The sequence below is a fragment of the Felis catus genome, chromosome D1 (genome assembly GCF_018350175.1).
Source record: "Felis catus isolate Fca126 chromosome D1, F.catus_Fca126_mat1.0, whole genome shotgun sequence".
NCBI lineage: Eukaryota > Metazoa > Chordata > Mammalia > Carnivora > Felidae > Felis > Felis catus.
This window is the reverse complement of record NC_058377.1, coordinates 109,923,833-109,931,535: the sequence shown is the minus strand read 5'-3', so window position 1 is coordinate 109,931,535 and position 7,703 is coordinate 109,923,833.

Genomic DNA, 7,703 nt, shown 5'->3' with positions numbered 1-7,703 from the left:
TACCGTCTGAGATCAGCACCAGAGCACATCAGGAATCGCAAGGTCCCTTCTCAGTGGGCAACACTACCATCCACCCAGATCCCCAAGTCAGAACTCCAGGTATCATCCTCAACAACTCCCTCGTCCCCTGGCCGAATCTCTCGCCACACTCTCTTGTCTGGCCTGAGAATCATCTTCTTCTTCTTCTTCTTCTTTTTTTTTTTAATTTTTTAACATTTATTTATTTTTGAGAGAGAGACAGAGCATGAGTGGGGGAGGAGCAGAGAGAGAGGGAGACACAGAATCCGAAGCAGGCTCCAGGCTCTGAGCTGTCGCACAGAGCCCGACGCGGGGCTTGAACTCAAGAACCGTGAGATCATGACCTGAGCCGAAGTCGGACGCTTAACCGACTGAGCCACCCAGGTGCCCCTGGCCTGAGAATCTTCTTAAACTTGTCCCCTTCTCAGGATCCCCATGGCTGCTACCCTGATGCAGGCCTTGACCAGAGACGCCTCTCCCAAATCTAGACCTGATGGAGTTACTAGGGACTTTGGGATCTGCTGAGAGTGGCGGATGGGGGTTGGGTGCTCTAGGCAACCCCCCCGCCCACCTCTACTCAAAGCAGATCAGGTGAGCAAGTTCCTCAAGTCAAGGAACGGGGATGACTGGACCCTGCTCGCCTCTCCTGCCTGTACTGCCACCATTGTCTGTACCTGCCCACCCACCCGTTCTCACCTCTGTGCCATTGTTCTTTCCCGTGTCCAGAAGCGCTCTGTGGGCCTTCTTCCCTGGCTGACTCCTGCGCATCCTTTTAAGAAAAGACCCACCTCCTCCAGCCTCCCTGACCCCAAACTGTGTACATCTCCAATTGTGTTCTTAGCACCTATTTCCTTGATTTGAAAACATCATCAATTGCAAAATGTATCAAGTTTTTGAAGGGGGTGGGAGGGTGGAGCTTTATTAAATGTTTGTAACAGTTGGAAAAGGCATCCTGATGTTGGATATCCTGACAGAAAAAAGAAAAAACAACGTACATACAGTCTCCAAGTGTAACTGATGCTCCTAGTTCATCTTTTGCCCCAGGGCCCACCACAGGACCTGACACAGAAGGGCATAGTCTGTTCGATCAATGAATGAGGGACTGAACGAACGAGCTCCTCAGCCCAACGTGGCATATAGAGTTTGGGGGCAGAACAGGGCCAGAGGCACACAAGGATGCCTCACAGGAGGCCTCTGGCCTCCCCTCCTCCTACCCCACCCGACTCTTCAACTCTCCAGGACTGACTACAGCCACACACTGGCCTGCGTTTTCTGGAACAGTCCCTATTTTAGTTTAGTTTAGTTTAGTTTTACTTTAGTGTTTATTTTTTGGGGGGGGGAGGGGCAGAGTGAGGGGGGGCAGAGGATCTGAAGTGGATTCTGTGTTGACAGCAGCGAGCTTGATGTGGGGCTCGGCTCATGAACTGTGAGGTCATGCCCTGAGCCAAAATCAAGGGTTGGATGCTCAACTGACTGAGCCACCCGGGTGCCCCCAGCCCCTATTTTAAAAATTCTTCCTGAGGGGGCAGCTACATGGCTCAGTTGCAGCCCCCCTTTTTTAATGTTTATTTTTGAGAGAGAGAGAGAGAGAGAGAGAGAGAGCAGTGGGGGAGGCACAGAGAGAGGAGGACAGAGGATCCAAAGTGGGCTCCATGCTGACAGAAGAGAGCTGGATGCGGGGCTTGAACTCACAAATCGTGAGATCACAACCGGAGCTGAAGTCAGATGCTTAACCGACTGAGCCACACAGGCACCCTGCCACTCTTGATCTCCGGGTTGTATGTTCAAGCCCCGTGGTGGATGTAGAAGTTACTTTTAAAAATACATCCATCCATCAGTTCTTTCTGATGAACTTGTCAGACTAGAATCCCTGTGGGTTCTGAAAGGCCAGCCGCCTGCTCCAGGAGGTGGCCCTACCTTCTCCTCCCCGGCTGAAAACCCTACGCTACCCCTGCTCAGGCCCAACCCACATCCCCAGCAGGCCTGAAGCCGGGGTCCTTTGAGAGAAAGCCAGCCTCCAGGGCAGCCCTCGCTAAATCCTGGAACCCCAGAAAGCAGCTTCTGGAGCCCTGGGTGGGAAGAGGTTGAGGTGCGTCCTGGCCCTGGGGAGGCAGGTTTGGGGGGTGATGCTGCCCTCTAGTGGTTGAGGGAAGGTTGATTGTAAATTTGTTCTTTTCGTCCTTTTTTTAATTTTTTTTTTTAATATTTATTTATTTATTTTGAGAGAGAGAGAGAGAGAGACAGACAGACAGAGGGACAGAGAGAGAATCCCAAGCAGGCTCCGTGCTGTCAGTGCAGAGACCGATGTGGTACTCAATCTCATGACTTGAGCTGAAAATCAAGACTCAGATGCTTGACTGACTGAGCCACCCAGGCACCCCAGTCATTCTTTCTCTTAAGCCTTTGCCCGGGGCCCAGACCATGGCAACCTCCAGCTGGGATGCTGGGGGTGAAGGAGAAGCGGAACCCCATCTCTGCCCAGCTGGCAGACCCACAGGCGACACCGTCACATGGCATCTCTCCCAGATGACTAATGGGTATTGCAAACTTAAAGCATCCCACACGGAGCTCCTGCTCCCCACCCCACCCCCACCACCCAGCCCGTCCAACCTGCTCCCCTCCCACCTACCCATCCCAATCGTGGTTCCTCCTTCTTCCAAACACTTGGGAGTCATCCTTGATTCCTCTCTTCCCTTGCCTGCCCCCGCCCCCATGTATCCTCATGCTGTCATGCGGCCTGTCCTGTTGACTACCTGGCGTGTCTGTCTCCGAAGTATACCCTGAGTCCTTCCACTGCGCCCCGCTAAGTCTCATCCAAGTCCCACCACCTCCTGCCTGGTGCTGACACCTGCACCGGCCTCCTCACTGGGCTTCCTGCCCCTCTTCTAGGCCTAAATCCAACCCCACCTCCTGTGACTGCTTCTGTACTTAGACACCCCCACCCTCCAGGGCCTGTAAGACCTACACCGTCTTGCCCCAGCCTGCCTCTCTCACTCTATTCCATTTCCCTTCCCCTTGCCTCTTGGTCTCTGGTCAGTCTGGTCTTCCCTCTGTCGCTACACCACGCTAAGTTCATTGCCACCTCTGGGGTTTTGACTTCAGAATTCCCCTTGCCTGAAGCGCCCTTTCGCTCCTTTCTGACAAAGAAGGCTCCTGCTCACCCCTGTATCTTGTGGTTGAGAGGTTCTCAGAGGGCTCTCCCTGGGTGGTTCGTTGTGGTCACCGTTCATTCCTCACACCTAGCATGGTGTGTGGCACAAAGTCAGAGTCACAAGGAGAGACAGGAATCGGTGGCGGCCCAGTCCAGTAGAGAAGACCTCTAAATGTATACCTCCAATTAAGCTGGCGAGAGCTACAATGTAAGGAGGTGGGGTGCTCAGAAGAAGACAGTCAGGGGAAGGGTTGGAAGAGCGTCAGGGAGGGCAGGGGAGAGATGGGGAGAGTCACGAACTTGTGTACATGTGAGCATGAGTGAGGTTGGGGTGAGGACCGACATGTGCCAAGACCCAGGAGTGCAAGTTCCTTCTTGCTGGGGCCTCCGAGACTTTGAAGATCCGGGAGGATAAACTCGGGGCCTCCCTGACCTCACCAGGAGTGTCGGGATTGACCAGGAGAAACTCCTGCCTAACAGGGACAGCTACCTCTCTGATGTCCAGAGCTTAGACAGTGCCAGGCTCTGGCTGGGATGCCAGGAGTTCGCTTCATTCACTCACTCAGCCAACAATATTTGTTGAGCTCCTGCTACATACTAGGCACTGGTACTTGACCTTGAGGATCCAACGTAGGGGGAGACAAACAATGACCTTATAGGCAAATTACACAGAATAATAACCACTGACATTTACTGGGTTCTCACTGTGTGCAGGGCACTGTCGATAGAGCCCAGATGATCTCATTTAGCGGGTGACAAATTATTATAAAAGCCAGAAGGCTTCTTAGGTAAAGTCAGGGAAACTTCTGAGGAAGGGAAGCTTCCAGCTTTTTGCTGGAGCCACAAGGATGGAAGGAAAACAGCTTCGTTCGGGGCAGGGAAAAGAGCTTTTCAGTTATGTGGAACAGGAAGTACGAAGACCCTGAGGAAGGAAAGGGCTCTCTTACATGGGAGGCTCCACTTCTCCAGGACGCTGGTCCTATGCTTCCTCCCGCACCGTCTAAGGCCCTTGTGGCCCCTTGGCCCCTAGGCACCGGCTCACAATCCGGGGCCGGGCTTCCAGACAGCCGGCTCCGCGCGACCCGCTTTCCCGAGCAGCGCCTCTCCGTGGAACCCTCGGGAAATGTCATACAATCTCGCACTGCCCCTGCCCAGCCTCCTTTTCCGCCTCAGAGCCTTAGCCCGGATTTGGCCTCGGCCAGTGGCCCCGCCCCGCCCCGCCCCGCCCCGCCCCGCCCCGGCCTGTGGCCCCGCCCCGCCCCGCCCCACCCGGCCTGTGGCCCCGCCCACCCCGCCCCGGCCTATGGCCCCGCCCCGGCCCGGCCTGTGGCCCCGCCCCGCCCCGCCCCGGCCTCGGCGGCGCCGCGCACCCGTCCTTCTCTAGCGCGCGTGCGCGCCGGCGTCCCTTGCTCCTCCTGGCGCTGAAGCACGCCTTGATCGCGCCGAGCGCGTTTGTCCCTGGATGCGTCTGGCCCGCGTGTAAGTGTCCGAAGCGCGGCCACGCTGACCCCCGTCATCTCCACGCTGTGGCCAGCGGTACTTGCAGTGTCCGGGAAAGGGAGGATGTGTGTGGAAAAGACTTGGGGTCGAATGCTAGTGTCACCTCGTAGTGCCCTGGCTGGGTGCCCCAGGCCAGTTACTTAACGTCTCTGGGCCTTGCCCTCCCAGCCTGACCTCACGGGATTGCTTTGAGGATTAACGAAGATGCAGTGCGCGCAGTGGTGCGCTCGGGGAAATGGCTTGCTGAGTGGTCATTGTCACATGGGGAGTATTTGGACCTCACTTGGATCTCCCTCGAGGCATCCTCTGTGGCCTCTTTTCTCTCATTTCTTTTCTTCCCTTTCCCTTTCTCTCCCTCTTTCTCTGCCTTTCCTTTTCTGGATCATTTGGGGGTGTTTTCCCTCTGTGTCTCTTTCGGCTTCTGTTCCTTCTGTTTTGCCATCTTAGCACTCTCATGACACACTCTGGGGGGACGGCAGCTGGACCTTCGTGTCCGCCGTAACTCTCTGGAATGGGTATTTGGCAGAGGCAGAAACTGGGTCACAGCACGAGGCTGAGAGCAAACTCAGGTGCCTGCTCTCACTTTCCTGCCCACTAGGGGGTCAGCTCTGAGCTTTTCCTTCCAGGCCTGGGTACCTGGAAAGGTGGAGGTAGGACGGGTCTCCCCAGCCAGCAACTGCCAGGCCTCCTCTGTTGCCTCGCAAACGGCACTTGGCACAGAACTGGCCTGGGAGGGAGGAGGAGAGCTAGGATTGTTCCTCCTCCTCCGCCCCCTGACTAGCTATATACATGTACCTATAGTGCAAATGAAATGCGGGGCCCCTTGTTTAAAAATTATTAAGATTTCAAGATAGAAAGAAAGAAAGGAAGGAAGAAAGAAGGAAGGAAGGAAAAAGGGAGAGAGAAAGAGAAAGAAAGAAAGAAGAAAGGAAGGAAAGGAAGGAAGAAAGAAAAAGGGGCAGTTAAGCGTCCAACTTCGGCTCAGGTCGTGATCTCACGGGTCATGGGTTGGAGCCCCATGTCGGGCTCTGTGCTGACAGCCTAGAGCCTGAAGTCTGCTTCGCATTCTGTGTCTCCCTCTCTCTCTGCTCCTCCCCTGTTCATGCTCTCTCTCTCTCTCTCTCTCTCTCTCTCTCAAAAATAAACGAAAGAAAACAAAAGATTTCAAGGTTTTAAAAAAAAGGGACGCCTGGGTGGCTCAGTCTGTTAAGTGTCCAACTTCAGCTTGGGTCATAATCTCATGGTTTGTGAGTTCGAGCCCTGTGCTGTGAGCGAGGAGCCTGCTTCAGATCCTCTCTCTCTCTCTCTCTCTCTCTCTCTCTCTCAAAAATAAACATTATAAAAAGAATTCAAGATGGCAATGGCAGAACATTAAACTGAGGAACCGAGTGTGGGGGTCCTGAGTACAGGGTCCTGTAACAGTGTAGATCACTTACCCATGAGGTCAGTCCTGCCTCCCCCTCCCATACACCCACCTTTCATTACGCTCAGTAAATGCCCTTATCCCACCATTCCTGGTACAGATGAGGGTGTGTTGAGCTACTTAAGGCTAACCTCCGCCCCCCCCCCCCCCCACCAAGGAGTTCGAGGAGCCACGGGAGAGGGGTGGATGCTCAGAGGGGCACGGGAGAGCTGCAGCAAAGGCAGTAGTCCCTGGCCCAGTGTTCACATACATCCCAGCTCTGCTGCTGACCCAAGGGCCCTCACTTCACCTCTCTGAGTTTTGGCTTTGTCATGTATAGAATGAGGACACCTGTCCCCTGGGCTGGGGTGTGAGAATGAAATGGCATCATGTGTACACAGAGAGGCTAGGGAACTAGGTGGATAGGACTGACTCGGGGGCTAGTCTTAAGGTTGGTTTTATTAGCCAAGACACTTCAGCTAAGTTGTTCAATATCCATAACCCAGTTGCTCACCTTTAAAATGAGGATAGGGGTGCCTGGGTACCCGGCTCAGTTGTTTAAGCGTCCGACTCTTGATTTCAGCTCAGCTCATGACCTCACGGTTCCTGAGACTGAGCCCCACGTGGGGCTCTGCGCTGACACTGCCGAGCCTGCTTGGGATTCTCTCTCTCTGCCCGCCCCCCCCCTCGAGTGTGCGCACGTGCACACACGCATGCCCTCTCTTCTCTCAAATAAATTAAAAAAAAATAAAATGATGATAATAATGGTATGCTTGCTGTGAGGATTATAGGAGTAACTACATGTAAGTGCTTAGAACAGTGGCCAACACATAGTAAGGCCCACTAGGTGCCAGCTGTTTTCACGACACCCTTGTTGCCTGCCAAAGGCACAGAATGTCCAGGTTAATCCTTTTTTTTTTTTTTAATTTTTTTTTCAACGTTTATTTATTTTTGGGACAGAGAGAGACAGAGCATGAACGGGCGAGGGGCAGAGAGAGAGGGAGACACAGAATCGGAAACAGGCTCCAGGCTCTGAGCCATCAGCCCAGAGCCCGACGCGGGGCTCGAACTCACAGACCGTGAGATCGTGACCTGGCTGAAGTCGGACGCCCAACCGACTGCGCCACCCAGGCGCCCCATGGGTTAATCCTTTTTGATTGGAGGGGAAATCGGAAGGGCTTCTGGAGGAAGAGATGTTTGAAGGAAGATTTTCATAGTTGCAGTGAGGGTAGCACATCTTTTTTTTAACGTTTATTCTTTTGGGACAGAGAACGAGCGAGCAGGGGAGGGGCAGAGAGAGAGGGAGACAGAATCCTCAGCAGGTTCCATGCTGTCAGCACAGACCCTGATGTGGGGCTCCACCCCAGGAACCACGAGATCGTGACCTGAGGGGAAACCAAGAGTTGGAAGCTTAACTGACTGAGCCATCCAGGCGCCCAGAGGGTAGAACATTTTAAACACAAGTTGTCGTTCAAGGTCTCTTAGAAGCACCTACCGTGTGCCAACCATGGTGCTTCCCATTTTAAAGATGCCAGTAGCAGGATGACTTTACTGAGTTTAGATACGACCCTGGAGGATTACATAAGTTTTTTGTGTGCATCTGAGGAAGATTAATTCATAGATGAATGCAGG